Source organism: Barbus barbus (genome assembly GCF_936440315.1).
Source record: "Barbus barbus genome assembly, chromosome: 25".
Taxonomy (NCBI): Eukaryota; Metazoa; Chordata; class Actinopteri; order Cypriniformes; family Cyprinidae; genus Barbus; species Barbus barbus.
Genome location: NC_136753.1, coordinates 6,037,787 through 6,065,473, shown reverse-complemented (window position 1 = coordinate 6,065,473; position 27,687 = coordinate 6,037,787). Strand labels below are relative to the sequence as shown.

Genomic DNA, 27,687 nt, shown 5'->3' with positions numbered 1-27,687 from the left:
TTTTGGAGAGGAGTGGAATTTTAAGCTACCATTTGTTTTAAAAAGTCTTTATCTTTACTGTTTCTTCTCAGCTCTCTTTCTCACATACTGAGACACACACACACACACACTTACACCCTCAGGGTGATTTAGATGCACCAAGCTTTCAAAACAAACCAGCATTTCCTTGCCTCTCTTTATTTTTCAGCCAATTGGATGGTGGTTTGCAGAAGAATTCTGATTGGCCTGTGACCACACAAGCGGCAGTGGCAGCTGCAGGAGGCAGGAGAGCAACAGAAAGAGAGAGAGTGGTACAGAGAGACAGGAGGAGAGCTCAGAGTAATCGTAGGAGGACAGAGAAGGCAACTTGTGTCAGCGTGGGTGCTTTGGCAGGAGAATGACATGCTGGATAAAGGGGCAGCGATGATGTCCAGTTCCACATTCAAAATGTCCAGGTCACAGTGAGAGCCTCCTGTCATAACAACACTAGTTCCATCAAGATCCATCAGAAGAAGCAGACAGCATGCAGAACCTCCGGCATGCAGCTTCTGAGGCTTTCCAGCGTCTTGGTAAGTGCATTTCAGCTTTATCTACGAATATACAATCAGTATCAAAATCTGTCCTTAATAACGTGTGTTAATGTCTCATCACGTGGGAAGTAGAAACAGTGCATAATTAAAGCAACAAAACAACAATCTTCTTCAGCCCCAGCATCTCTCAAACTGTAACAGCTCTCAAATCAATAACTTGATTCATGCATGCACTCTGAGCTGCATATAATGGCTACATTTGCATTCTCATTTGTGCCTAAAATAGCATAATTAGTTATTTTCAGGTAATATTCTTTGTATTTGCGCTAATTTGCATTTCTTGGATCAGCTGTATGCAATTGAACATACACTGTTGCTTATAGTAAATTTAATATGAGAAGGTACTAGCCGATAAACCTTATAAACCTACCCTTCTCAAATCTGATGGATTGATTGTCCTTGAAACAGTTTCTGACATCTATTTAAATTTCTAAAGAGACCATACCCTCCTGGAAAAAAAAAAAAAAACTATTTAAACCAGTCTAAGGTGGTCTGAGCTGGTTTAAGCTAGCTTATCTGGTCTCCCAGGCAGGCCAGTTTACAAATGTCTGGTTGAAAACAGAGTTATTATCGTTAACATTTTTAATAATTGAAATAAAGCTGAAATAAAATGCAATTTAAATATTAAAATAACAAACTATGTTACTAACTGAAATAAATTAATAACTTAATACTACAGAAATAACTAAAACTTAACTTAAACGGTAATATTAAAAAAAAAATGTCAGAAGCACATAACAAAAATAAAATATGAAAATAAAAGCTATTCAATTATTTAAATAATTAATTATATTAAAATAACAATATTAAAATCACAACCAAAACATACCATCTTATCAAATAGTAATATTTAAAAAATAAATAAATAAATGTCAAAAGCACATAACAAAAATAAAATATGAAAATAAAAGCTAATTCAAATATAGTAATAATATAAATATATAAATATTATTAAAATAACACTGATAGAAGAATCAGAACAGACCATCTTATCCTCCTAAGGCTGCATTGAGGTGTTTTTTAAACTATAGCAGAGGAAACCAACAGTTTGTTGTGTCTAAGCATGTCATTGTCAATGTGCACTGGAAGACAAATAGCCCGTGTATCCTTGTAGCAGAACATAGAGGATTCTGCTTGACCTGTGAATGCAAAACACAGCAAAGATTTTATCCCTGGTTTACTGCATGGCAGAAGTGAGATTTTGTTGTGATGGAGGAGGCAAGGACAGGCTCCTGTAGGTGAGAGGAAAACAGCTTGCAACAGCATCTGTGTCCATCTCTTGAGAGGCAGGAGGCCTGAGAGCGAAGAAAACTGCGTGTGTTATGTGTGAAAAAAACAGGCACTAGTGAAAATCATTGACTTTAAGTATATCGCACTAGTGGTAAATCTGTCACTGGCTATTTCTGGACATGTGTTTAAGCACATTTCCTCGCCATCTACGAAAGTAGCCCATTTCTGTCTTGTAAGCAGTCAACAAGGCTGCATTTTGCTTAGAACTGAATGTAAAAAAAATGCATTTGGTTGCTATGTATTATATACAGTATATAATTATCGGATGATATTGGATATTTAATTGTGCATGCTAATTTATTACATTTTTGACATTTAGATTATTTTTGGCATCATCTAACTCTAAGTTAATCTTTAAAAAGCCTTTTCTGCAAGTTTATTTGCATGTCTTGGTGTGAAAACAGTGATTGTTTTCCTTAATTTTGTGGGCCAGTTTCTTCTCTTGGTGTTTTTTTTTTTTTTTTTTTTTTTTTTAATCTTCTTTTCTTTTTTTAATCTGAACTCATAATCATGGTCTGGTTTTAAGACCCCATGAAATGGCTTGATAGTCCTGTGTTGCCATATTTCCTGTTGAAACAGGAAGTTGGGGTGGGTTATATCAAAAGGTTTGCCACTTTTTAAATATTTAATATTTTAAATTTATGATTTGCTTTTTGCTTTGGCTAATCAGAGGCAGGAGGGTAATTCTTAATTTCAATATAGAGAACATTTATGGACAGAAATTTGTTATGTTCCTCTGCGAGAAAGATTATCAATATTTTTGGTCTGTTTTCCTAGTAGAGAAAGCCTATGTTTTTAAATCCCCATTTCTGAATACGCTAGCTTATGGATGGTCTCAAAGCTGACAGACAATTATTGTGGTCTTTAACTTGACTCGTTTACCTGAGCTGATTTATCTGAGTTTCTTAGCCTTCATCCAACCAATCACTGCACTTGTCTGTTTTGTGAGTGATGGGTGGCTGGCAACATACTAAATAGCACTTACTGCTGTATACCTTGCTCACAGAATACTGATCAGCAACGAGAGAGAGAGAGAAAAGGAGGGAAAACATGGAGAGTTGGCAACGGAATGCAGAACAATAAGAAAGAATGTCAAGTGGTGATGAAGGAGGGAACGATCTTGATGGAATAAGGAAAGATACTCGTGCAGAGGAAGTGTAGAGATGGATGAGAGGATGAAAACAGAGAACGGGAAGCCGTGATGCATCTGAGCATGAGTTATGAGCTCTCTTAGCCCTCCCTTACCCTGACTCATAAATATCTGTGCAGACAGACAGAGAGAAGAGAAAAAATGCTCGGGGGGAAGCAGACACACATACAGAGACAGCAGAGATCATTGGTCGACACACAAGGACAAGCAAAGATATACTCTTCACTGTGTAACCTGTGTGATTGACATTTTATAATATGAGGCGTACTTTTCAATAACACTTGTGCATAAGAAATGCATATACATTTTCACCAAAAATTTTTAATTGGCTAAATATTTACCCACCATCAGGCCATCCAAGGTGTAAATGTGTTTTTTCTTCATCAGAACAGGTTTCTAGTAACATGCTCACCAGTGGATCCTCTGCAGTGAATGGGTGCCGTCAGAGTGAGAGTCCAAACAGCTGTTAAAAACATCACAATACTCCACAAGAAATCCACATGACTCCAGTGAAGCTGTGTGTTTGTAATAAGCAAATCTATTATTAACACATATTTAACTTCAAACCATTGATTCCAGCCAAAATACGAGTCCTCTATGCATAGTATTGCTTTCTCCAGTGAAAAAGTCATTTCATCTGAATCAGCAGAGAAATATGCACAGATCAAGCACGGTTTACAAACAAAAACAGTCCAAAATAGTTCAATATGTTGGTGGATTTTGAACTCAGAGGACAGCTGGGTATGGACTTTTTCACTGGAGGAAGTGATATTATAGATTATGTACTATTTTAGCTAGAAGCAGTGGTTTAAAGTTTAAATGCCTTAGGATTTGTTTTCTCACAAACAAGCAGCTTTTACTTCACAAGATGATTGGCTATTCTCTGTCATCAGTAATGCATGGATACGTAGTTTCCGTTCAAATCAGCGTAAATAAACGTGCAATACGTATCCATGCGTTACTGATGACAGAGAATAGCCTACGCACTTTGCGTCCATCGGATGCTTTTCAAAATGGCACTACGCTGACACAGAGAGGAGACGAGTGGTTGAATAAATGCCGTTATTTTTATTTTCTTTGCGTACAAAAAGTATTCTCATCGCTTCATAAAATTCAGATCGAACCACTGATGGCAGATGGACTATTCTGATGATGCTTTTCATACTTTTATGGACCTTGACAGTGCAATTTACTATGCAGTCAATGGGACAGTCAAAACCTCCCGGTTTTCATCCAAAATATCTTAAATTGTGTTCCGAGGACGAATTAAGCTTTCACGGGTTTGGAACGACATGGGGGTAAGTGATTAATGTCAAAATTTTCATTTTTGGGTGGAGTATCCCTTTAACTGATGGACTGAAGTGGTGTGGATTTCTTGTGGATTATTGTTATGTTTTTATCAGCTGTTTGGACTCTCTTTCTGACGGCACCCATTCACTGCAGCATTGATGAACAAGTGATTAATGCTAAATTTCTCTTTTCTGGTGAAGAAACAAGCTCATCTACATTTTGGATGGCTTGAGTGTGAGTACATTTTCAGCAATTTTAATTTTTTGGTGAACTATTACTTTAAGTATTAGTAATAATGCTTAATTTGGCATGTATGTAAATGCATTTTTGATTTGATGCTTAATGTGAAATGGACTCCCTACAACCTCCTAGTATCATGGCAGGTTTTGGTTATGGTGACTGGTCATCTGGATGATGATGACCTTTCTTCGCTGTCAAGGACGACACTTATCTGATGGCAGCAGAGCTCCTCAGAGTGACACCTGCAGCAGCGCCAAAAAGAGATGTTATTAAATTAGATCTGGAACGATCCAACAGAGACATACAGTGTTCTGGGTCAATTTACAGGGCTTTGTAATTCAATCATCTAATGGGATGTAGTTATATCAACATTAATGCAATCAACTATAACGGGAGCCTTTAATGAAATCCTTTGTCTATCACAATCATAATAACTACTTCGGTATTATTCTTTCAGAAAACCGCAGCCATATCTGCAGTGGGATTTATGTCACTTTAGGGTTAAAGAAAAGTTCTTTTAAAAAACTTTCTTCTTAACAGAGAGGTTCTGTATCGTATTTGACATGGTAAAAGGTATTGGACAGTTTTAGGGCAGAACTGTCTTCCTGGAGTCACACTGAGCCTTAAAACTTACAAAGATGGGTTATTTTTATATTCCCTGTATCTTTTGAATAAACAGAGTTCATTTCATTGTGACTGACTGTCAGAACATATCTAATCACACATTACATAGCACATGCACTCCGCCTCTTAGAGACACTTTTCAGATATACATCACCAAAATGGATGTTTTAATAGCTGAGCGCTGTTTTACAGAGCATCCGTCAGCTGAACTGTGATTGTGGGGTCTTTCTCTTCCTCTCTTTGTCCGTTCCTCTCTCTCTGATCCCGTTTAGTGTTGTATTTGCTGCTAAAAATTTAAATGAAGGTGAAGGGTAAATCTCAGACCCCCTGTACATAACAACCTGCTCCTGTTCGCCTCTCCCGTCAGGAGCTTAAACACTGAGCGTGACTCACCTTGTACCTGCTGTATCAAACCACACACACACACACACACACACACACAGTTACATACTGAGAATTCTGGAGTATTATGTGTTCTTCCATCTTGGCCTTTTCAGCTTTTTTATTTATTAAATAGAAAGTGTGTATTCAATATAATTACTATCATGATTATTGTATATTATATTTATATTGTACTTCATTTAAATATTTGGTATAGTCTTTAACTACTACTGTATGTACTAACATTAATCATTTAATATAGTGCATGTGTGTACATACATGTTTTACATTTTTATATTTAGATATACTGTATTTGCATTTTTACTTATACTTTTTTGAAAAATCCTGTGTGTAATTACATCTGTAATTAATATCTGTAATTACATCTATAATTATACTATTGACTTTGTATGATATATGACTTGATAAGCACACACACACACACACACTCTCTCTCTCTCATCTGACATAATAGTAGTAGGATTGCTTTCATTTTTCGCTGTATCCAAGTGCTTTTCCTATAAAAAAGTTCTTATAAATATAATTATAAAACCATTACAAACACACCAAAAGCCGTTTATCACACATGAAGCGTATTGCAATGAATACTATATTTTATTAATTAATCGTATTAAATGAGAGTAATGCATGTAAATGGATTCAGTATAATTAAATATATAATATTATTATATTTTTTGTTTAATTTGTATTTAGGTTATATATTTATGTAGCAAATGCATACATTAAATTAGTTTCATTTGTGTATTTATGTTATAGGTTTTATTTAATTTAGATTATATGTAATAATATATATATATATTATATAGTTATTAAATGTTATAAAATATTATATATATACATAAATTAAGTACAAATTATATATAATTTCTAATTATATCATAAGATTATAATATATAATTATATTTAATAAACTTACATGTACGAGAAAGAGAGTGTGTGTGTGTCTGTGTGTTCATTTTTTCAGTGTGTCCAGGCCCAAGTTATTTAAATATCGTTATGAAACCATTACAAACAGTCAAACCATTTCTCACACATGAAGTGTGCTGCAGGGAACACTGTGTATCTGAACATTTAAAGTGTTGCGGTCCATCTAAACTGCTCTTTTATGTTTTACAGGGTTAAAACAAAGACATCTGGGCTACGAGGAGGTAAGAACATTTGACATGACATTACACAACATATTATAAGCGCAAACAAACATCCCTCCACCCACAGAGACAGGACAGGTGACAGCTGGAGGCGGTGGGGGTGAAAAAGATAGTGAGATGGGAAAGGCAAAGGAATGCAGCACTGTCCTCTACTGGGGGAAAGAAAGAGAAGCTGTATTTGGAATGGCATACAGTTCTTACTTGTTCCACAAGTATAGTATGTACACAAAGTCAATTTCTTCATGCACAGAATACACAGGTAACCCACTATTTTTGCTAAATTATGCAATATACAACAGAGCCAATAGACCTATATCCAAGCACAATAACAATTTTTAGTTTGATGAACGTGAGTCGTGATAACAGTGCAGCATGTTACTTTTTAAAAAATACTACTATTGCAAAATATGTTGTTTTACATATAATCTTGCAGTATACAGTATATACTGCACAGAATTCAATATTTTCTTAGAGAGAGGCAGCACAGCAACACACAATATTTGTTCTTTTTGTCAGTAATTGGTGTCTTACTCCAGGCTCAATCGAGCTTGTCCCATCTGGACACAGAGTCCAGATAGCCAGAGACAATAAAGAATAGAGAAAACATCCATAATGCTATTTCTCTCTCTACAATTAGATTCCAGCAACCACAGTAGCCTACAAGAAATGACCAGACTCACCAGAGCATGTGAAAACATACATGACACACATCTATCAATCATATATAGAAGACATTCTGTAACGGGGTGAATGAGACTTGTTGAACCTAACACTTATGTTCCCTTACTTACTGATCCAAAACATTTGAATGGTAGTTTATGTAATATAACATAATGAGAATATGGATGTCATGATCGGCTGCAGAGATGAGGAAACAGTGTGCAAGTGAATAACAAAGTTTATTACTATAATGAAGTGAGACACCGACAGGGTTGAGGTAATGGAGTGACACAGGAACTGGATGGGCTATGCGGTGGAGTGGTGGTGAAGACAGGAACAGACGGTGACCGGGAAACTCCAGACACGAGACGAGGACACGATGACACCAACACGAACTCCGATCCACGACAGCAAACAGAACCACAGATGACGAGATGATGACGTGAAGACTGGAACACTGTAGCAGGAAGACATCAAGAACGATCTGACAGAGGAGAGGAAGGAGAGATGGGTATTTATGGCAGAGGAAATGGGCTACAGCTGGCGCAGATGACGAGGCACAGCTGAGGGAAGTGAGCTGATGATGGCTCGGCCACGCCCCCCACACTTACAGCACGCTCACACATGACAAACCACGGGACAAGGAGAGACCGTGGATGTGTGAACCGTGACAGTACCCCTCCCCTAAGAACGCCTCCTGGCGTTCCCAGGCTCCCCTACCTGTCGATTATAGTCATCAATCAGAGAGTGATCCAGTATGTCTCTCGCAGGTACCCAACTTCTCTCCTCCGGACCGTAACCCTCCCAGTCCACCAAGTACTGAAATCCGCGTCCCCTCCGTCTTGAGTCCAGTATGCGGTTTACCGAAAATGTGGGTTCCCCGTCTACGAGTCGCGGCGGGGGGGGAACCGGGGCTGGCGGATTAATGGGAGAATGAAACACGGGTTTAATTTTGGATACATGAAAGACGGGATGAATCCTCCTGTACACTGGAGGAAGGTTGAGGCGGACTGCCACCGGACTAATGATTTTGGTGACAGTGAACGGGCCAATGAATTTGGGAGCAAGTTTATTAGAAACGGAGCGGAGTGGAATGTTCCTAGTAGAAAGCCACACTTTTTGACCAACGACGTAAACGGGAGGCTTAGACCGGTGGCGATCGGCTTTGGCCTTGGTGCGCGCCCCCACTTGGAGTAGAGTCTCACGGGCTCTAGTCCAAGTGCGGTGACACCTCTGGACGAAGGCGTGAGCAGAGGGGACCGCGACTTCGGATTCCATACTGGGAAAAATGGGTGGCTGGTAACCTAAACTACATTCAAACGGAGATAGGCCCGTGGATGACACTGGTAATGCATTGTGGGCGTACTCCACCATAGAGAGTTGCTGGCTCCAAGAGGAAGGATTCTTGGAGACCAAACATCGCAACACTCTCTCCAAATCTTGGTTGGCTCTCTCCGTTTGGCCATTGCTCTGGGGATGAAACCCGGAGGACAGACTAACAGTCGCTCCCAGTAATCTACAAAACTCTTGCCAAAATTTGGACACAAACTGGGGACCCCTGTCGGAAACCACGTCCATCGGGAGGCCATGTAAGCGAAAGACGTGGTCTACGACAGTTACCGCTGTCTCCTTGGCTGACGGTAATTTGGGCAAGGGAATGAAATGAGCTGCCTTCGAGAATCGGTCCACCACGGTCAAAACAACCGTGTTGCCCTGAGAGGGCGGGAGGGCGGTGACAAAATCTAGTGCGATGTGGGACCAGGGTCTCGAAGGCACCGGCAGCGGTTGGAGTAACCCATCTGGGGGTCGATTGGAAGTCTTACCAGTGGCACAAACCGAGCAAGCCAAAACAAAACTGTGAATGTCACGAGCCATGCGCGGCCACCAGAATCGTTGCTTGACCAGAAAGCCGGTGCGATTTACTCCTGGATGACAAGCCACGTTGGAACAATGCCCCCACTGGATAACGTCAGACCTTAATTCCTCCGGCACAAATAATCGATTCGGTGGGCAAGCGGGCGGAGGCATTACCCCTTCTAGGGCCGTCTTGACCCTCGATTCGACCTCCCATGTGAGTGAGGAGACGAAAAGCGTCTCGGGTAAAATGCACTCGGGAGTGGACGGGCGTTCGGAACTGTCAAAAATACGAGATAAGGAATCGGGTTTGATGTTTTTGGAACCCGGGCGGTACGAGAGAGAAAAATCAAAACGACCGAAAAAAAGTGCCCACCGAGCCTGCCTGGAGTTCAATCTTTTGGCAGTTCTGATATACTCAAGATTCTTATGGTCGGTCCAGACGATAAAGGGTACCCCTGACCCTTCCAACCAGTGACGCCATTCTTCCAACGCTAGCTTGACGGCCAACAACTCCCTGTTACCAATGTCGTAATTGCGTTCGGCTGGCGATAAACGATGGGATAAAAACGCGCAAGGATGCATCTTGTCGTCCGCGGAAGAGCGCTGGGAGAGAACTGCACCTACCCCCACCTCTGACGCATCAACCTCCACCACAAACTGACGTGAGGACTCAGGGGCTATGAGGATGGGAGCCGAAACAAAGCGGCCTTTGAGTTTGGTAAACGCAGCCTCAGCTGTGTTAGACCACCTGAACGTAGTTCTGGGGGAGGTCAAGGCGGTCAGAGGCGCGGCTAGTTGGCTGAAATTGCGAATGAAACGCCGGTAGAAATTAGCGAAACCCAGAAACCTCTGTAGGGCCTTACGGGAATCTGGGCTTGGCCACTCCACCACAGCCTTGACTTTGTCAGGATCCATGCGCACTCCCTCGGACGACACAATGTACCCCAAAAATGGAACAGACTGTGTATGAAACGCGCATTTCTCCGCCTTGACAAAAAGCCCATTCTCTAGCAACCTCTGAAGCACTCGTCGGACGTGCTGCACATGTTCCTGGAGAGATGAAGAAAAAATCAATATGTCATCCAGGTAAACATATATGAACTGATCGACCATATCTCGCAGCACGTCGTTGACGAGTGCCTGGAAGACTGCTGGGGAGTTGGACAGCCCGAAGGGCATGACCAAGTATTCAAAGTGCCCCCTAGGGGTGTTAAAGGCAGTCTTCCACTCATCCCCCTTCCTGATGCGGACCAAATGATAGGCATTACGTAAGTCCAATTTCGTGAAGATGGCCGCTCCCTGCAACCTCTCGAAGGCTGAAGACATCAATGGCAACGGATAGGTATTCTTTACCGTGATGTTGTTCAGCCCTCGGTAATCAATGCAAGGCCGCAGGGATCCATCCTTCTTCCCCACAAAAAAGAACCCCGCCCCCGCTGGAGAGGAGGAAGGGCGAATGAACCCAGAAGCTAGAGAATCAGAAATATATTTCTCCATAGCCTCCCTTTCTGGGACAGAAAGCGAATATAATTTGCCCTTAGGCGGAGACATACCTGGTAGTAAATCTATTGCACAGTCGTAAGGACGATGCGGAGGAAGAGAAGCTGCCCGAGACTTACTGAACACCTCTCTCAGGTCCTGGTACTCCGCGGGCACGTTTGACAGATCCACTGCCTCCTCCTGAAACATAGAAACAGAGACTAACGGACAAGCAGACACAAGACAGGACTTATGACAACGATCGCTCCAGGCAGTGATGGTCCTATGATGCCAGTCAATCTTGGGGTTATGGGAAATGAGCCAGGGGTGGCCGAGCACGACGGGTGCCAGGGGAGAGTCCATGATAAAGAAGGGGATGGTTTCAGAATGGTTGCCTGATGTGATGAGTGTGACGGGTTCAGTGATCAAGGAAATAGTGGGTAGTTCTTGGCCGTTAAGGGCGTGAACAGAAATCATGTGAGTGAGGGGTCTTGTGGGAATGTTAAGTCTCTTGGCAAGTGAATAGTCCAGAAAATTCCCCTCAGCTCCTGAATCCAGTAAGGCCTGACAGTTGTGAGTGTGTGTAGCCCATCTCAGTCTCACCGGAAGGAGAGTAGATGATGTGGATGAGGTCTTCTTGGTGGAGATCCCACCCGACAGTAGCCTCATACTTACTGTCGGGCTTGGTCTTTTACTGGACACCCATCTCGTAGGTGTCCTGCCCCACCACAATACAGGCAAAGACCCAGGGATCTCCGTCTTTCCTTCTCCTCCCGGGAGAGCCGAGCCCGCCCTACCTGCATGGGTTCGGGATCGTAGTTGGGACTGACCGCGTCCCCGTCGTTGGTTCGGCGACTCTCAAACCCACCAGGGACTCGATTAGCCGTGGCGCGTAACTCCGCTCTAGTGAGCCGTGCGTCCACCCGGATGGCCAAGTCAATAAGTTTGTCGAGTGTGGTGGGGAGGTCCAGGATGTAGATCTCCCTGTGGACGCGGTCAGCCAACCCATGCAGGAACATGTCCCACTGCGCCTCCTCGTTCCAGCGACACTCCGCCGCCAGGGTGCGGAATTCGATGGAGTACTCAGAGACTGACCTCGCACCCTGACGGAGATCGGCGAGTATTCTGGCCGCCTCTCTTCCGGCGGCTGCGCGATCGAATACTCGCTTCATTTCCTCGGAGAGCACTTGGAACGAGGCACAGCATGGATCTTGATTCTCCCACACCGCCGTTCCCCAAAGTGCCGCTCTCCCAGTGAGCAGTGTTAGCACGAATGCCACCTTGCTCTGTTCGTTGCTGAAGGTCCGGGGCTGGAGCGCAAAATGCATAGAGCATCTAGTTAAGAAGGCTCTGCAGAAGTTTGACTCACCGGCGTATGACTCGGGAACAGGCAAGCGAGGTTCCACCTGGGTGAGGGACTCAGATGGCGTGGGAGGAGTTGGCGGCGTGGGTGGCGCAGTGGGAGCTCGTAGCTGTTGAAACTGTTGGGTGAGCTCGGACACCTGCGTCACTAGAGCCTGAATAATACGACCCGTGTTACTCAGGCTCGCCTCCTGACTGTTCATCCTGTCGATGCTCTGAGCAATGAAGTTCTCCAGAGATGTAGCTGAGACACTCGCTGCTTCCATTCCTTGGTCAGATCGTTCTGTCATGATCGGCTGCAGAGATGAGGAAACAGTGTGCAAGTGAATAACAAAGTTTATTACTATAATGAAGTGAGACACCGACAGGGTTGAGGTAATGGAGTGACACAGGAACTGGATGGGCTATGCGGTGGAGTGGTGGTGAAGACAGGAACAGACGGTGACCGGGAAACTCCAGACACGAGACGAGGACACGATGACACCAACACGAACTCCGATCCACGACAGCAAACAGAACCACAGATGACGAGATGATGACGTGAAGACTGGAACACTGTAGCAGGAAGACATCAAGAACGATCTGACAGAGGAGAGGAAGGAGAGATGGGTATTTATGGCAGAGGAAATGGGCTACAGCTGGCGCAGATGACGAGGCACAGCTGAGGGAAGTGAGCTGATGATGGCTCGGCCACGCCCCCCACACTTACAGCACGCTCACACATGACAAACCACGGGACAAGGAGAGACCGTGGATGTGTGAACCGTGACAATGGATGCATTCTTTTATTCTCTCTTGTTCACTTATTTCTCGCTCACAATCACCATTTCTCACTGTCCGTCCCATCATGCTTTTCTCTCCTGCAGTTGAATGGATGCATTTGTTCTCCTTAGCAAATATAACATGGCTGTTTGTGTTTGGCTCTCATGGATGGGAGATGGAGTCATAAGACCAGGCCTGCAGACACACACACACACACACACACAGTTTCCCATGCAAGTCATATGAGTTAAACGGCTTAATCAGAGATAGTGAGAGTGAGTGAGAGAGGAGAAGATTTGGAGATGGAGGTTTTCCTGTGGAGAATGCGGATCTGGGCGTCTTTGAGTTTGAGGAGATGTTGTTGGTGTTGCGGAGATAAAAGAAATGAAGTCAGAAGGGAAGAAAAAGAGGAAATGTTTGAGATGAGAGTGGAAGAGATAAAAGAATCAATGAAAACGGAAGAAAAACCGTCAAAAACTTGGAGTGTGTCCTCCCTACCAGTCGCTGAGGTGAGATGGGTGAGAGAGAGAGAGTTTGACATCAAACAGCACTCTATGATGATGTCTTACATGCTGAATTACAATAAAAATGACATTTGTAACATTATAGAAGAATGTCACGCAAAAATGCCACTAACTTTGTAATGTCATTGAGAAATAGCTCTGGTTTTGAATACTGTGTCATAAGGGTCTCTAATTTACTGTAGTGTTAAAGGGTTAAACTTTTTTTAGCATTTCTAACTATTTTAGTGTTCTTGTATCGCTTCCAAGAAAATATTGAGAGTCTAATGTAATGTGTTTGATGGAAGGGAAGCATTTTAGTACCAAACGATCTAAAGATATAATTGTCTGGTTACAGTACATTCTGTACAGTTAACTCCAAAGTCCAATCTGAGAGTGTCAGCTGTCCCTGTGTGCGATGAAATCACTCAAATGAACAGAATTTAGGTATGGAGACAGAAATAGGGAACATTAGAGCTAAAAGAGACTTCTGTGTCAGGACATCATCTGCTGTACAAACGTTGTGTGCTGTTATCCTTACAAAAATATAACATGGTAACTATAGTACTTGCCAAAATACCATTTCAGTTAATAAATTAAACAAAATGGCAGAGATTTTGAAAGTTTTTTTTAACACGGTTTGAAGGTGCCCTTACATTATTTTATCGTTTGATTGTAGAATAAATAGCTGTAGGCCCTATCTTTCTTTCTTTCTTTCTTTCTTTCTTTCTTTCTTTCTTTCTTTCTTTCTTTCTTTCTTTTAAAGTTAACATAATTTGCTTTTATAGAAGCTACTGCTCAATTATGAGTTTGCACGACTATGTGTACCACAAAAATGTACCACAAAAAAGCAAAAGCAATCAAGAAAAAGTATCTCATGCATGCATGCACGCTCATTTATCCGATCAAAAATGTGTAATATTATTAAAATTTTTAAAAACTATTTCTATTTTAGTATATGTTTTATTATTATAACTATTATTATATTATTATAGTATATTCTATTACTATTTTAGCATTTCTTATTGTTATTAAAAAACATTTTTTTAAATCTACTGCTTAAATTTTTGTGGAAACTGAGATACATTTTTTCAGGATTTACTGACGAATAAAAATTTAAATAACAGTATTTATTTTAAAGAAAAATGTTCTACTCACTTTTGATCGTTTAATGCATTTCAATGCATTTAATTTCTTTAAACAGTAGTGAGTGTGTGTGTGTGTGTGTGTGTGTGTGTGTGTGTGTGTGTGTGTGTGAGTGTGTGTGTGTGTGTGTGTGTGTACTTGTTTATGTTTATGTTTACGCTAGTAAAACCTGACCTGCGATCCCCAGGAGGTAAAAAAAATGATTAAAAATAGTAGATGATGTTTATCTGAAAGTATAACAATGCAAACAGGTTTTCTGTAAGGGGTAGGTTTAGGGTTAGGGGATAGAAAATATCATTTGGTCAGTATAAAAGTAACAGAAGTCTATGGAAATTCCCCACAAGTCACAGAAAAAAAAAAAAAAAAATATATATATATATATATATATATATACATATAATAATTTAAATGTAAATCATTTAATCAGCATGTAAAGCACTTTAGGATTCAGAGCTTCAGAGCTGGTACAAATTAAAACCCTGAAACCACATGAAAATGAGGACACGGTTCACACTTGTATGCACACAGACAGGTGTGATGGATACAGTAGGATGGGTGTATCAGCGAAACAAGGTGTAATAACATCCCACTGTATCTGATATAGATCAAACATCCCGGTGTGTTTCTCTGTCTTTCAGCTGGGTGAGCTAGACGGGGTGGAGAAACCACAGCCGCACTGGTTTCACACGCTGCAGGTGCGACGGCTCAGAGTTCAGAGGGGCCGCAGTAACAGCGATCCTATGGGAGGAAAGAGCTTCCAGCAAGAGTTCCAGTGGGTGAGGAACATACAGATACAACTCAGACACACAACAAGAGGTTCAAGCATAGATACACAGAGATAAACCAACAATGCTTGAGGAAAGTTACTTATAACAGTAACAATTTACAATACATGACCTTTTTGTCACATTGTTTTTTTACATAATGTTAACCCTATAAGCCTTATGTTTTCAAGACGAACATTTACTGGACAGAAGCAGTTTACTTGAGTATCAATACTTTTTTTGTGTGAAAAATCATGTTAAAATGTATGTATTAAATATGATAGAACAGATTTTGAGGGATGCTTACTCGTACATTTCTCAATCACACTGTATTGCATTGCATTATATGTTTTGCCCCCCCCCCCCCCCCCCCCCACAATAAAGTCTACAGAGCTCTGATCATAAAATTGAGGATTTAAAGCATCTTACCAAGACACATTATTAGGAGATATAGAGTAACAACTGATATTTATATGCATTTTGTTATACTATTATAAAGATCTTATTGATTTATAATAACAAACTCTCAGAATTTATTTTGAGCCATAGCATCTGCACAAAATAGCATATTTTGGCTCATTTTGGATCTCGGAATAAAACTCTTTTCCTCCTCAAGTATGAGCGCCTTATTCTAAAGATATCACACTGTAATATGAGCCATAAAAACCTGATCTATCAAATATATTCAAACTATATATATTTGTTTGAATGTACAATAAAAAGTTCCTTTAAAAATAGGTTTTTCTGACTATTTTTTTTTCAGGCTTTACAGGGTTAAATACTTTTGTCCTATATTTTCTCAGCTGTCTCACTTTGTAAGTGGAAGCACCATTTTGGCTTGCAGATTGTTTTTTACTTTGGAATTGCTATTTTTTTTGCTATTTTTTTTATAGTTTGCATAGAATGATAAAGGCTGACTTTAAAAAGATGACTTTCCCAAATTTGTAATGTAGCAGAAGTGTATTTACTCAAGAATCACAGAGTTTTTTTAAGCTAATGTATTGGTTTCATTGCTTTCAGTTTAGAATGTATGGTGGCTACACCAACGAGGTCTGTAATAACTACCTTTCGTTAATTTCAATGGCAGTTGCTTGGCTGGCAAAATAACAGCGTGTGCATTTCATTCACAGAAAACTGGCCTGCAGTTTGGGAATGCAACATCTTATCTAAATCTTGAAAAACTTGGAGAGGGCACATATGCCACAGTGTACAAAGGAATTAGTAGGTTAGTAGTCATATGCCGATACTCATAGACACACTCAAAACCGTGTAATTCATACAACTCACTTAGATGTTGCCAATAGGGAGACATTTATACAAGATGAATGTTTTGTGGCAGTATTCAGTTAGCTAGCACATTATTCAGATACACCACCCTGTGGCTTTGTTCTTCTGTATAATAGACAGCAAATTATTCTTTTCACTGCCTCCCTGTAGGCATTCCTTGAGTTCTTCTATGGCAGCTTGTTTTACATGGATTCATTTTAAAAGCTTATCCTGCAACATATGTATACCCGCCTGAGGCTTACACTGAGAGGCAGTTTGATGTTGTTGTACAACAACCAATGTTTGGTAATAAGGAACAGCTCCCATAGATCTCAGTGCAGCTGTCTTAGGATAGAAAGCTTTACATTTAGTAACATTTTTGCTTATTTATGTGGTTAAAGGAACAATGTTACCCCACTTAAACTTAGTTTAGTTTCCATAAATGGCATCATAAATTTCACCACTACTAAACACCACCAGATGATTCAAATGATAGGCTTTCCAAGACCCATAAAATTGCAGATTTCTTTTTTGTGTTGCATTATTTCCTATTGAAATAGGAAGCTGGGGTGCATGGGACACATAAAAGGGCTTAAATAGCCAATAGGCTTTAATTTACAGACATGACTTATGATTTGCTACGTGCGTGTTAATTTTTCAGGAATAAACTTTATAGCCAATAGTCAAAACTCCAAATTTGATTAAAAGGGAGAGCTTGTGATGGTGTTTATTCTCCAGAAAGCAGAGGCCAAGGAAAATGTTTTCAGATGCATGTTTGTGGATTATGCTGAAGTTTTTCTATATTTGTTACAGGATAAATGGTCATATTGTGGCTTTAAAGGTGATTCACATGAAAACTGAGGAAGGAATTCCATTCACAGCTATTAGAGAAGGTACTGCAACAGCACAACACACACAGCCAAGAATCAAAGTGTTTATACACACACAAAAGGATGTGGGGTATTCTCAATTGCCCAACTCTACCTAGAATACCACTTTTTCTCAATGAAGTATATATTCAAGAAGTGCCCATCACATATAGACATATGTCATTAAAATATGAATAGTGGAGTTGTTAATTTATTTTTTGTTTCTTATGTTCATATTTTTATTTTTTAGATGTTATATATCTGTGATCTGACATACTACCACTCAAAAGTTTGGGGTCAGAATTTTTTCAAATTAATACTTTTATTCAGCATGGACACATTTCATTTACAAAAAATAACAGCAAAGACATTTAGAATTGTACAAATAAATTCTGTTATTTTGAACCTTGAAAAACCACTATATTTATTCTTGATAATATTAAGTAATGCTTCCTGAGCACCAAATCAGCATATTAGAATGATTTCTGAAGAATCGTGTGACTGAAGAATGGAGTAATGGCTGCTAAACAAGTTGCATTTTAAAATATATTAGTATAGAAAACTGAAAATTAGAAATTGCAATAATATATCACAATATTGCTGATTTTTTATGTATTTTTAATGGAAAAAAATCTGCCTTGGTAAGCAAGTCTAGATATGTGATTGTACTGCACTTGTTAAAGCCGTATGCCGCTTTTATTTGTGATTACTCCCAGCCTCCTTGTTAAAGGGCCTTAAACATGCCAACATTGTCTTGCTTCATGACATCATCCACACGCAAGAATCTCTCACCTTTGTCTTTGAGTATGTGGTGAGTCTAAGACTCTGGCAGTCACCTTCCAAGATTATTTTGTTTATTTTGTCGATATGTCAGTCATATTTTACATCTCTTTCCTTCTCAGCAAACAGATTTGGCTCAATACATGATTCAGCATCCTGGCGGACTTCACTCGTACAACATCAGGGTAAACAAACACATGACTGCGTAAAAAATACACAAGGACAGAAATAATGAGCCGGCCTTCTCACGCTAACTCTGTTTCTTCAGCTCTTCATGTTTCAATTGCTGCGAGGATTGTCTTACATTCACAGCAGAAGAATTCTGCATCGAGACCTCAAACCTCAGAATTTGCTCATCAGTTATTTGGGGGAGCTCAAATTAGCCGATTTTGGTAGTTTCACTTATGCAAACACTAACATGCTTACTAATATGCTCTACTGTGCATTCTAAACCATGATGGGCCTCTTATTCATTCAGGTCTGGCCCGATCTAAGTCCATACCGTGCCAAACATACTCAGCCGAGGTCGTGACTTTATGGTACCCGCCCACCAGATGTTCTCATGGGCTACACTGATTACTCCACAGCCCTGGACATCTGGTTAGTCCTTGTACACACACACACACACACACACACAAACATATTCATTCTTCTTAGAAAGATTCATAATAGTAATCCAAAATTTCCACATTTTTAAAATTTCCCAGTTTGTCAGTTTAAGCATTCAAATGATTTTAAACTTTTCAAGCGCAAGATGATGAGAAAGAGAAGTCAATTTGCATATTGTATATAGTTTAAAAACAGTTTGTAAATAGTTAAAAATAGTTTACAATCTGATGTGTGCATGTCCGTGCATTTGGTCTTAAAGTGACAGCCACTTAATATACCTACCGGTGTCTCTGTAATTAATGTTAATTAAAGAACAAAAGAAAAAATAATAGTGCTGTCAAATCGATTAATCACGATTACTTGCATCCAAAATAAATGTTTATTTATTTGTGTTTACATATGTATATAATGTATGTGTTTATGTATAATATTAATCATATATAAATATATATATATATTTGAACATTTTTGTTTATTTTACTTATTAGTGCTATTGCTAGTAATTTGTTACTGACTGTTTACTCATGTTTATCTAACATTATTTATTATAAAACTAGGTTACATGGGTCAAAATAAATGAAAACAATAATAGACAATAGCAGGTTTTTTGTGAAAATTTTGAACCAAATTTGAAAAAATCCTTAGTGTTGATCCGGTATAGGTTTGTGTATTGTAATTTATTGACACATGATAAGCATTTACATATTTGTCTACAGAGCTTTTGGATTTATATATTTTCCCACAAAATTCTTGACATAATTTCATGACAAATTATGTTCTGTGTGTTTAATTTTGATAATCTATTGCATATTAAAATGATATGTTGTAATTGAAATGAAAATCAACTATTACCCAACACTCAGTTTTGGTCCCCCACATTTCAGCTGCAGCCCTGGTCTGATGGATTTGTGTATATGTTGATGTTTAGGGGAGCCGGCTGCATTTTTATCGAGATGCTACAGGGGTCACCAGCGTTTCCTGGAGTAGCTGATGTCTTTGAGCAGCTGCTGAAGATTTGGACTGTGAGTCTGTTTGGGAGAATGTACTAGAATTGTGTGAGATTTCTCTTCTATCCATGTATTTATCCTCCTCTCCTCGTCATTCCTCTCTCCTCTTCTTTCCTTCTGAGGTCCTCGGTGTCCCGACCGAGGAGTGCTGGCCAGGTGTCAGTGATCTGCCAAACTATAAACCAGGTGTGTGCAAAATCCTTCTTTCATCTGTCTCTGTACTGTAATCTCACAGATGTGTCCTGCACAGATTCGTCTCAGTGGTTAAATGCATGCTTCTGTGTTAGTTACATAAAAATGGACTTAATGTGAGAACATCTAAATTAACTGGTTTTATTTAAGTCAAAGGAATAATGTAATTTAAATTGAATAAACTTGACAAAATGATGTTATAGCAGTTAAAGTAATTTTAGGGGTTATATATGTTCTTAAAGGGTCAGTCCCCCTAAAAATGGAATTCTGTCATCATTTACTCTCATGTTGTTCCAAACCTGTATGACTTACTTTCTTCTGTGGGACACAAATATGTTTTGAATTATGATGTTCTCTCAAATAAAATTAAAATGAGCTCTTCTAAATCTTAGCTCTCAGATCTCATTCACACATGCACGTATTTAGACTTGCCAAATGCAGATGCATCATGCAATTCATCAAAGCCATTCATTCTTGCATGCCTCATCTCATATGGTCTCTAAAGATTTGAAATATAGCCGCAAATCATACAGGCATTTTTTATGGTTCCATTTAGGGCAGTGGTTCTCAACCATTTGGACTCCCAAGACTTCTCAATGATCACATGACCTTTCCAGTTGTTCATGATTTACTGGATAAGGATTTAAAAAAAGGTTTTTACTCAATTTCTATCTGATAGAAAAGGTTAGATATTGAAACTAGAAAAATGTCAATTAATTATAAAAATGCCAATGGAGTTATAAGATTTTATTCAACTTTTCATTTGAAGGGTCTAGAAATTACACTTTTAAAATAAGCCTAACTCATGTATTCAGGTTTTCCAAGACTGCGGGAACCTTGTTTAAAAGAGGGAAATAAGTAAGTTGTTTTGTTTTTTTCTTGTTTAGCATATTTGAATGCTTGTTTTATCTTATTTTAAGTCATCTTGGGCCTCCATGAAGTTTGCTGAGGCCCCGTTTGAGAACCATAGTTTTGAGGAATAACAACTATATCTTGGTACCATTTTGGTAGATATCTTTTATTTATAGATATTGGATATATAACAGACAATTACTTGTGAATGCACATTTCCTCATTTTTTAAATGTGTTTATTTATACTACATTTGCCACTAATGCTCACATAAGGTTAATTCACTTGTATAATTTAAAATGATGGGTTTTAGGGTTTTTTTGGGGGGAGGGGATGTTTTAATTATAAAATATTTGAACAGAATGTATAGATTTTTCATATCAGCCATTTATATGTTATCAGCTATAACATATACAATACAAGAACCAGAGTTTTGAGGAATAAAAATTATATCTTGGTATTGGTAGATATTTATTTACAGATATTGGATATATAACAGACAGTTTACTTGTGCATGCCCATTTCCTCAATTTTTTATTTATTTATTTATTTTTTAGATTGCATTTGCCACTACACTCACATAAAGAGTGTAATGTTTTACATTTTACATTAACATTTTTTAAATGTTTTAATTATAATATATTTGGACAGAATGTATAGATTTTTGATATTGGCCATTTATATGTTATCAGCTATAACATGCAATAATATGCTATTCTCCTGTTATTTATTTTTAAAAAGACCTGCTTAGTATATTGAATGTGCAAGACTTACAGTGTCAGGTGAATCTTATTTTAGCTGAACAAAAATATGCTTTCTTTATGCTGTTTGATGTTGCAAACTGGTTTTTGTTATTATATCATTTAATTTATTATTATATACTGCACTTTGTTATTTGTCAAGTTATTTACCTATAGGAGCTAGTAAATCATAAGTCTCGCACATGAAAATTGCTTACCTTTGTGTTGTAAAAGATAAGATAAGGTGTATTATGCTCCAAAATATCAAGTTTCTTCCATGTAAATTTATAATTTTGTGTTGCATGAAAGAAAATCATAAGTAAATAATGAATTTTAGTGAACTTTTCCTGCACATGCTGACCTTTTACAGTTTTGCAGATTTATGTTATTTGTAAACATCTAGTAAATATGCATGTACCCATAAATTTTGAATTAGAACAACACATAGACACCGTCATCTGTATGCACTGCGTGTGTGCTTGGCAATGTGTGGGTGTAAACTTGTTGCCAAGGGCCTGTCGTTTTAATAACATGCAGTCATACAAACAGAAAATAGCTAGAGCAAATTCACAGAGTTGTGCTGAAGCTGTGTTTCCAGTATCAATCATTTTGTGTGTATAGGTGTTCTGTTAGCGGTTGTGTTGGCCATGAGTTGACTTGACACCTTTGAATCAGACACAAACACACACCTTCACACACTCATTCAGGAAGGGGGTTCTTTCCATTGCAGTCCTGGAAATAAAGTGCAGACTCATTACACAGGTGCACAAATGAGTAATGTGAGGTGGCTTTGGGAAATATGCCTCATTTAGAGTGTGTGGGTACTGATGGAGATGGTGTGTGTGGTAGGTAAACTGCTGGCAGGCCTTGCCTGCTGTGTTTCTCCATGAATCTGGGTTTACCCAAGCCCCGGGCTGCTCTGTGTGTGTGTGTGTGTGTGTGTGTGTGTGTGGGTGTGTGGGTGTGTGTACTGTGTGTTGGACAGAAGCTACCTGAACCCGCTGTGGTCTCTCAGGTATATCCAGGTGTGCTGAAGCGTAAGTGTGGTCTCAGGTTTCAGCCAAGAATGACCGGGTGGCCCGTGACCACAGACACTGACAGAAGGACACGCATAATAAAGCTTCTTCAAACCATCTTTATAGCATTTTTACTTTTATAGGGTTCTTTATAGTGGTTAGAATTTTTCTTTGGATGTTATTCTATCCCACTGTCTCAAATGAAAAGCTGTTACTATAGTATTATTAATATGCAATTATATAGGGGTGGGTAATATGATATTTCACAACATGAGTAATTTTATTTCATGATGATATATATCACAATATTGTTATTTTATACTATCTTTGTTATTAAAAATAAGAACAAATATGCAAATTATAAACAATAGGACAAAGACAATATAAGAAACACTTTATATCATATGTGACCCTGAAGCACAAAACCAGTATGTATATTTGTATACATGTATATTTGTAGCAATAGCCAACAATACATTGTATAAGTCAAAATGATTCATTTTTCTTTTATGCCAAAAATCATTAGGATGTTATGTAAAGATCGTGTTCCATGAAGATATTTTGTAAATTTTCTACCGTGAATATATCAAAACTTAATTTTGGTTAGTAATATGCATGGCTAAGAATTCATTTGGACAACTTTTTTCTCAATTTTCTCAATATTTTGAATTTTTTTTCACCCTCAGATGCCATATTTTCAAATAGTTATATCTAGGACAAATTTTGTCCTATCCTAACAAACCATACATCAATGGAAAGCGTATTTATTCGGCTTTCAGATTATGTATAAACCTCCGTTTCAAAAAATTTAGTTTTGTGGTCCATGGTCACATGTATCATCACCACGATATATATAGTAATACTGCCCAGCCCTACTATTATTACTATACTAGTATTTATTAACATTTTTAGCTTTTATTTGTTTTTGTTTTTTTACTTTAATGTTGTCATTGTATCAGTTTTATATATATAATTATATAAGTGTGTAGCTGTCATTTTTTATTTTAGTTTGCCTATATACATATATATATACACGTGTGTGTGTGTGTGTGTGTGTGTGTAGCTTTATTTTTTTATTTTAGTTTTAGTAATTTTAGTACTTGAACTTATTTTATTTCAGTTAGTTGCCAAGGCAACATTTTATTATTTTTATTATATTTTATTTCAATTAACTAAATTTGACTATTTTTAAGATTTAGTTAATAACAACGCTGTACAAAAGATGCAATTCATCAGAATGTTCATGCTGCTGTTTAGGACACATAAAAAGCATACATCGACCATGGGCGGTCATCTCCAAAAAATGACAAAAACACTTTAAAAGTGACCTTTACACCCCTAACAATGTAAGAGAGCAGCATGAACATTCTGCCAAATATCTCTTTTTGTGCTCCACAGAAGATACATGTTTGGAACAACACTAGGAATAGTAAATGATAAAGGCTTTCATAGATTGTCTCGTGGCTCATTGTCTTAACGTGCTCTGAGTGAAGATACCTGATCAGAGCTGGATCTTCTGGTGGTCTTTTAACTAAAAGAGGTCTCTTTGTGTTCCTGTAGAGTGGTTCCTGAACTGCAAACCCCAGCAATTTCGAGATGTCTGGAAAAGGTAAGACCAGTTCCTGCATGCATGCTCGTGTGCATGTGTGCGTTTTGGCTCTGAGTGGGAACAGAAAGGTTTTTGTATAGCGGTCCTCATCTCCCTTACTCCACCCCCACCTCTAATGGATGTCTGACCCATAGCTCTCTCTCTCTCTCTGTGTGTGTGTGTACATTGGCTTAGACTCGCTCAGTTACCCTATAAGACGGAGGATCTGGCCCAGCAGATGCTGATGATGAATCCAAAGGACAGAATTTCAGCCCATGATGCATTGCTACACCCATATTTCAACACTCTTCCACCTCCGTTAATGCATCTAAGGGACAGTAAGTGCTGGAGAATTTCACTATATGAGCGGAATGCACGCAATTCCAGCTTCAAAGGTTAATCCTGTCCCGTTACAGACTAGATCAAAGTTAAATCCCTCTTAGTTACTGTCAAAACTGGCAACCTTTTCAACGCCGACTCAAGATGAAAAGAGGTTACGCAATCTTAGAAATGTCTTTTTCCTCTTGTCTCTCTAACCTTCTCTCTTTCTCCGTCAGCTGTGTCCATCTTTAAGGTGCCGGGTGTGAAGTTAGAGACGGAAGCGAGGGACATCTTCAGCCCAAGCAGACGAATGAAATCGCCTCTTGTTCCACTGGCTAAGTGCTGGTGAAAGTCTCGCCTTTGTAAATAGTTGGTGTGCTTGTAAAACCAAAAACACACCAGCATGAGTAAACGTGACCCTGTTGCAGCATGACGGTCAGTTTGTTTGTTTATTCAGATCTTAATCAGCTTAATCAAAAAATATTTCTGAAAGAATATCAGATTCTCTTTCATACGTTTCGTGTTTTTACAATTACCTAAAAAAAGTTTTATTGTTGATCATAACGATCCAAGTCAAAGCTGATTTCACCACTGTATTTCCTATACATTCTATATTTTGAGATCCATATCCACCTTGTTTTTTTTAACATAGGAGTGGGTGCATCCATTCGTAACTTGAATGTGTGAGGCTTCCAGTGTCATTTTAGCTGTACAAAAATAGTCCTTTATGCTGCTTGATGTTGCAAACTGGTATTTGTTATCATGTTATTTTAATTTATTATCATAGTCATAAACACACCAGTTTGTTGCACAAATAGTTTACCATTTACTGCTTTTTCTCATTCTTCTAGTTGGAGCAGCTAATGAAGCGGAAGTCTCACATATTCACAGAAAATAGCTTCTACGTGGCAAATTAATTTGGATAGCATCATATTCATTGAGAGAGGATCACATACATCTGCTTTCCTGCCTCTCTGCAAACTGATGTCCAGAGACTGTTTACAGCACACTTTCATTGTGAATAACTTTAAATTAAATGCACTTATTAATTTTATATGTATTTTAGTTTTTGTATATTTTGCACAGAAAAGAGAAGTGTGTGCGAGAGAGATGATTTGGGAATATGATATGAAAATATGTGGAAGAATATATCTACTAATATTTCAAAGCTCTATTGTGTAGTGTGCAGGTGGAAAAAAAAGACTTGTATGCATTCATAAAACACCTGGAGAGAGTCTCACCCGAAATGCACATACTCATATTTCTCCTGTACGCTGATGGCCACTGTGTCGAAACATGTCCCGAACTGTTTTTAGCTGTGTTTGTATCAAGTTCATAATTAATAGTTTCTGTATCTTTACATTTTTTACATATTAGCAATGTGTATATAATGTTGAGATGTGCTGCTTCTCAGTCAGTGTTCTAAAGGAGAGATGTACAGCAATATTGGTCACCAACATTTAAAAAAAAAGTTTCAAATAATAGAAACAATCACATTGCCAGTCACTCAAGCCTGATGTTATAAATGGATATGCCTGAGTACTTCCACACACTTCAACATAATGCAATACTGTGAAGTCTGGGTATATGTTCATATGATTGTATACAATCCCACTGTGTCTTGACTGGATTCTTCTGAATAAATATTGTAAATCTACACTTACATGGACATTTCCGTCTCAATCAACCTAAAGTCTCAGCCAAACATTTTGGCATTATTTATGCCAATTTACAGCCCATTTAGAGAACAAGCATGCACACACACATCAAACTTCCAGTCTCATCATTTTCCGTCTGGCTCTATTAAAGGCAGCGCTCCTGCAGTTCCTGTACCAGCCATGAGAGGGCGCACAAATTCAATCAACAAGAGCACGACTATCGACCGGGGCTAGTTGTCACAAGAGTTTTAGTAACTAGTAAGGTTTTGATTTAAAAGTCCACTTACATATTGATTTATGTTGGTTCCAAGCATCTCACAGAAATAATGATAATCTCTAAAATGACAGCTACTCCAGAAGGTAAACAAATGAACACTATATCGCCACACTAGATCAATTCAGTCAAATGACCACTCATGTTTAAATTTTGCTGAAAAGCCCACAAACTATATGTTGTTTAATGGACATGTTGTTTAACTTGTGAAAATGTGTGAACGTGTCTTTATCGTGGCATGTTGTCACAAAAGGATCACTATGTTTTTAGAACAAACAGAAGTAGAAATATCCCCCTTTTTTGAGCTAGGTAAATGACAATATATATATATATTATTATATTATCATGACTATATATATATATTATTATATTATCATGACTATATATATATATATATATATATATATATATATATATATTCACTGGAGTAAAAAGGGTAAGAGCTAGCCTCAGACTTCTCTGCAGACATTTTAGGGTCCTACACCTTCTCCCTATAAAGCTGATTTCAGCAAGTCTGTGAAATGTGTGTGTTGGTTTCTGTCACAGAAGTTAGTGGATGGAGAGAGTTCTGATGGAGTGATTCAAGGCCATGAAATGAAAAGCTGAAAGCTCAGATGGTCTCTCTCAGTATGTATTTTCCAAGGCTTAGCTCACTCTGATGTGGTCTTGTTAACGTTATTGCAGCGCCAGCAAGGTTTTATATGGGTTTATGATATTAATTAACTCCTCCTTGAACTGCCACCTTAACGTGGTGGAGGGGTTTGAGTACCCGAATGAACCTAGGAGCTATGTTGTCCGGGGCTATATGCCCCTGGTAGGGTCTCCCAAGGCAAACAGATCCTAGGCGACGGGTCAGACTAAGAGCGGTTCAAAAACCCCTTATGAAGGAAAACAAAAAGAGGACCGTGACGTCGCCCGGTATGGCGCAGCCGGGGCCCCACCCTGGAGCCAGGCCCGGGGTTGGGGCTCGTATGCGAGCGCCTGGTGGCCGGGCCTCCCCCCATGGCGACGTGGGGCCGCCTTCCCGTGGGCTCACCACCTGCAGGAGGGACCGTAAGGGGCCGGTGCAAAGAGGATCGGGCAGCAGTCGAAGGCGGGGGCCTCGACGACCTGATCCCTGGACACAGAAGCTAGCTCTAGGGACGTGGAATGTCACCTCGCTGGCGGGGAAGGAGCCTGAGATTGTGCGTGAGGTTGAGAGGTTCCGACTAGAGATAGTCGGGATCACCTCTACGCACGGCTTGGGCTCTGGAACCACACTCCTCGAGAGAGG

The 27,687-nt window shown here is 39.1% G+C and overlaps 1 pseudogene across 1 annotated transcript; it reads left to right on the top strand.

Moving 5' to 3' along the window:
* The first annotated feature begins 330 nt into the window (after positions 1 to 330).
* Positions 331 to 26,137, top strand: LOC306845403 (cyclin-dependent kinase 15-like; annotated as a pseudogene). The gene is made up of 14 exons: positions 331 to 548; positions 6,682 to 6,713; positions 15,118 to 15,255; positions 16,374 to 16,468; positions 17,323 to 17,402; positions 18,095 to 18,189; positions 18,281 to 18,343; positions 18,427 to 18,550; positions 18,637 to 18,758; positions 19,696 to 19,789; positions 19,897 to 19,960; positions 24,134 to 24,182; positions 24,357 to 24,499; positions 24,719 to 26,137. The product of its transcript is annotated as a cyclin-dependent kinase 15-like (transcript).
* The last annotated feature ends 1,550 nt before the right edge of the window (positions 26,138 to 27,687 follow it).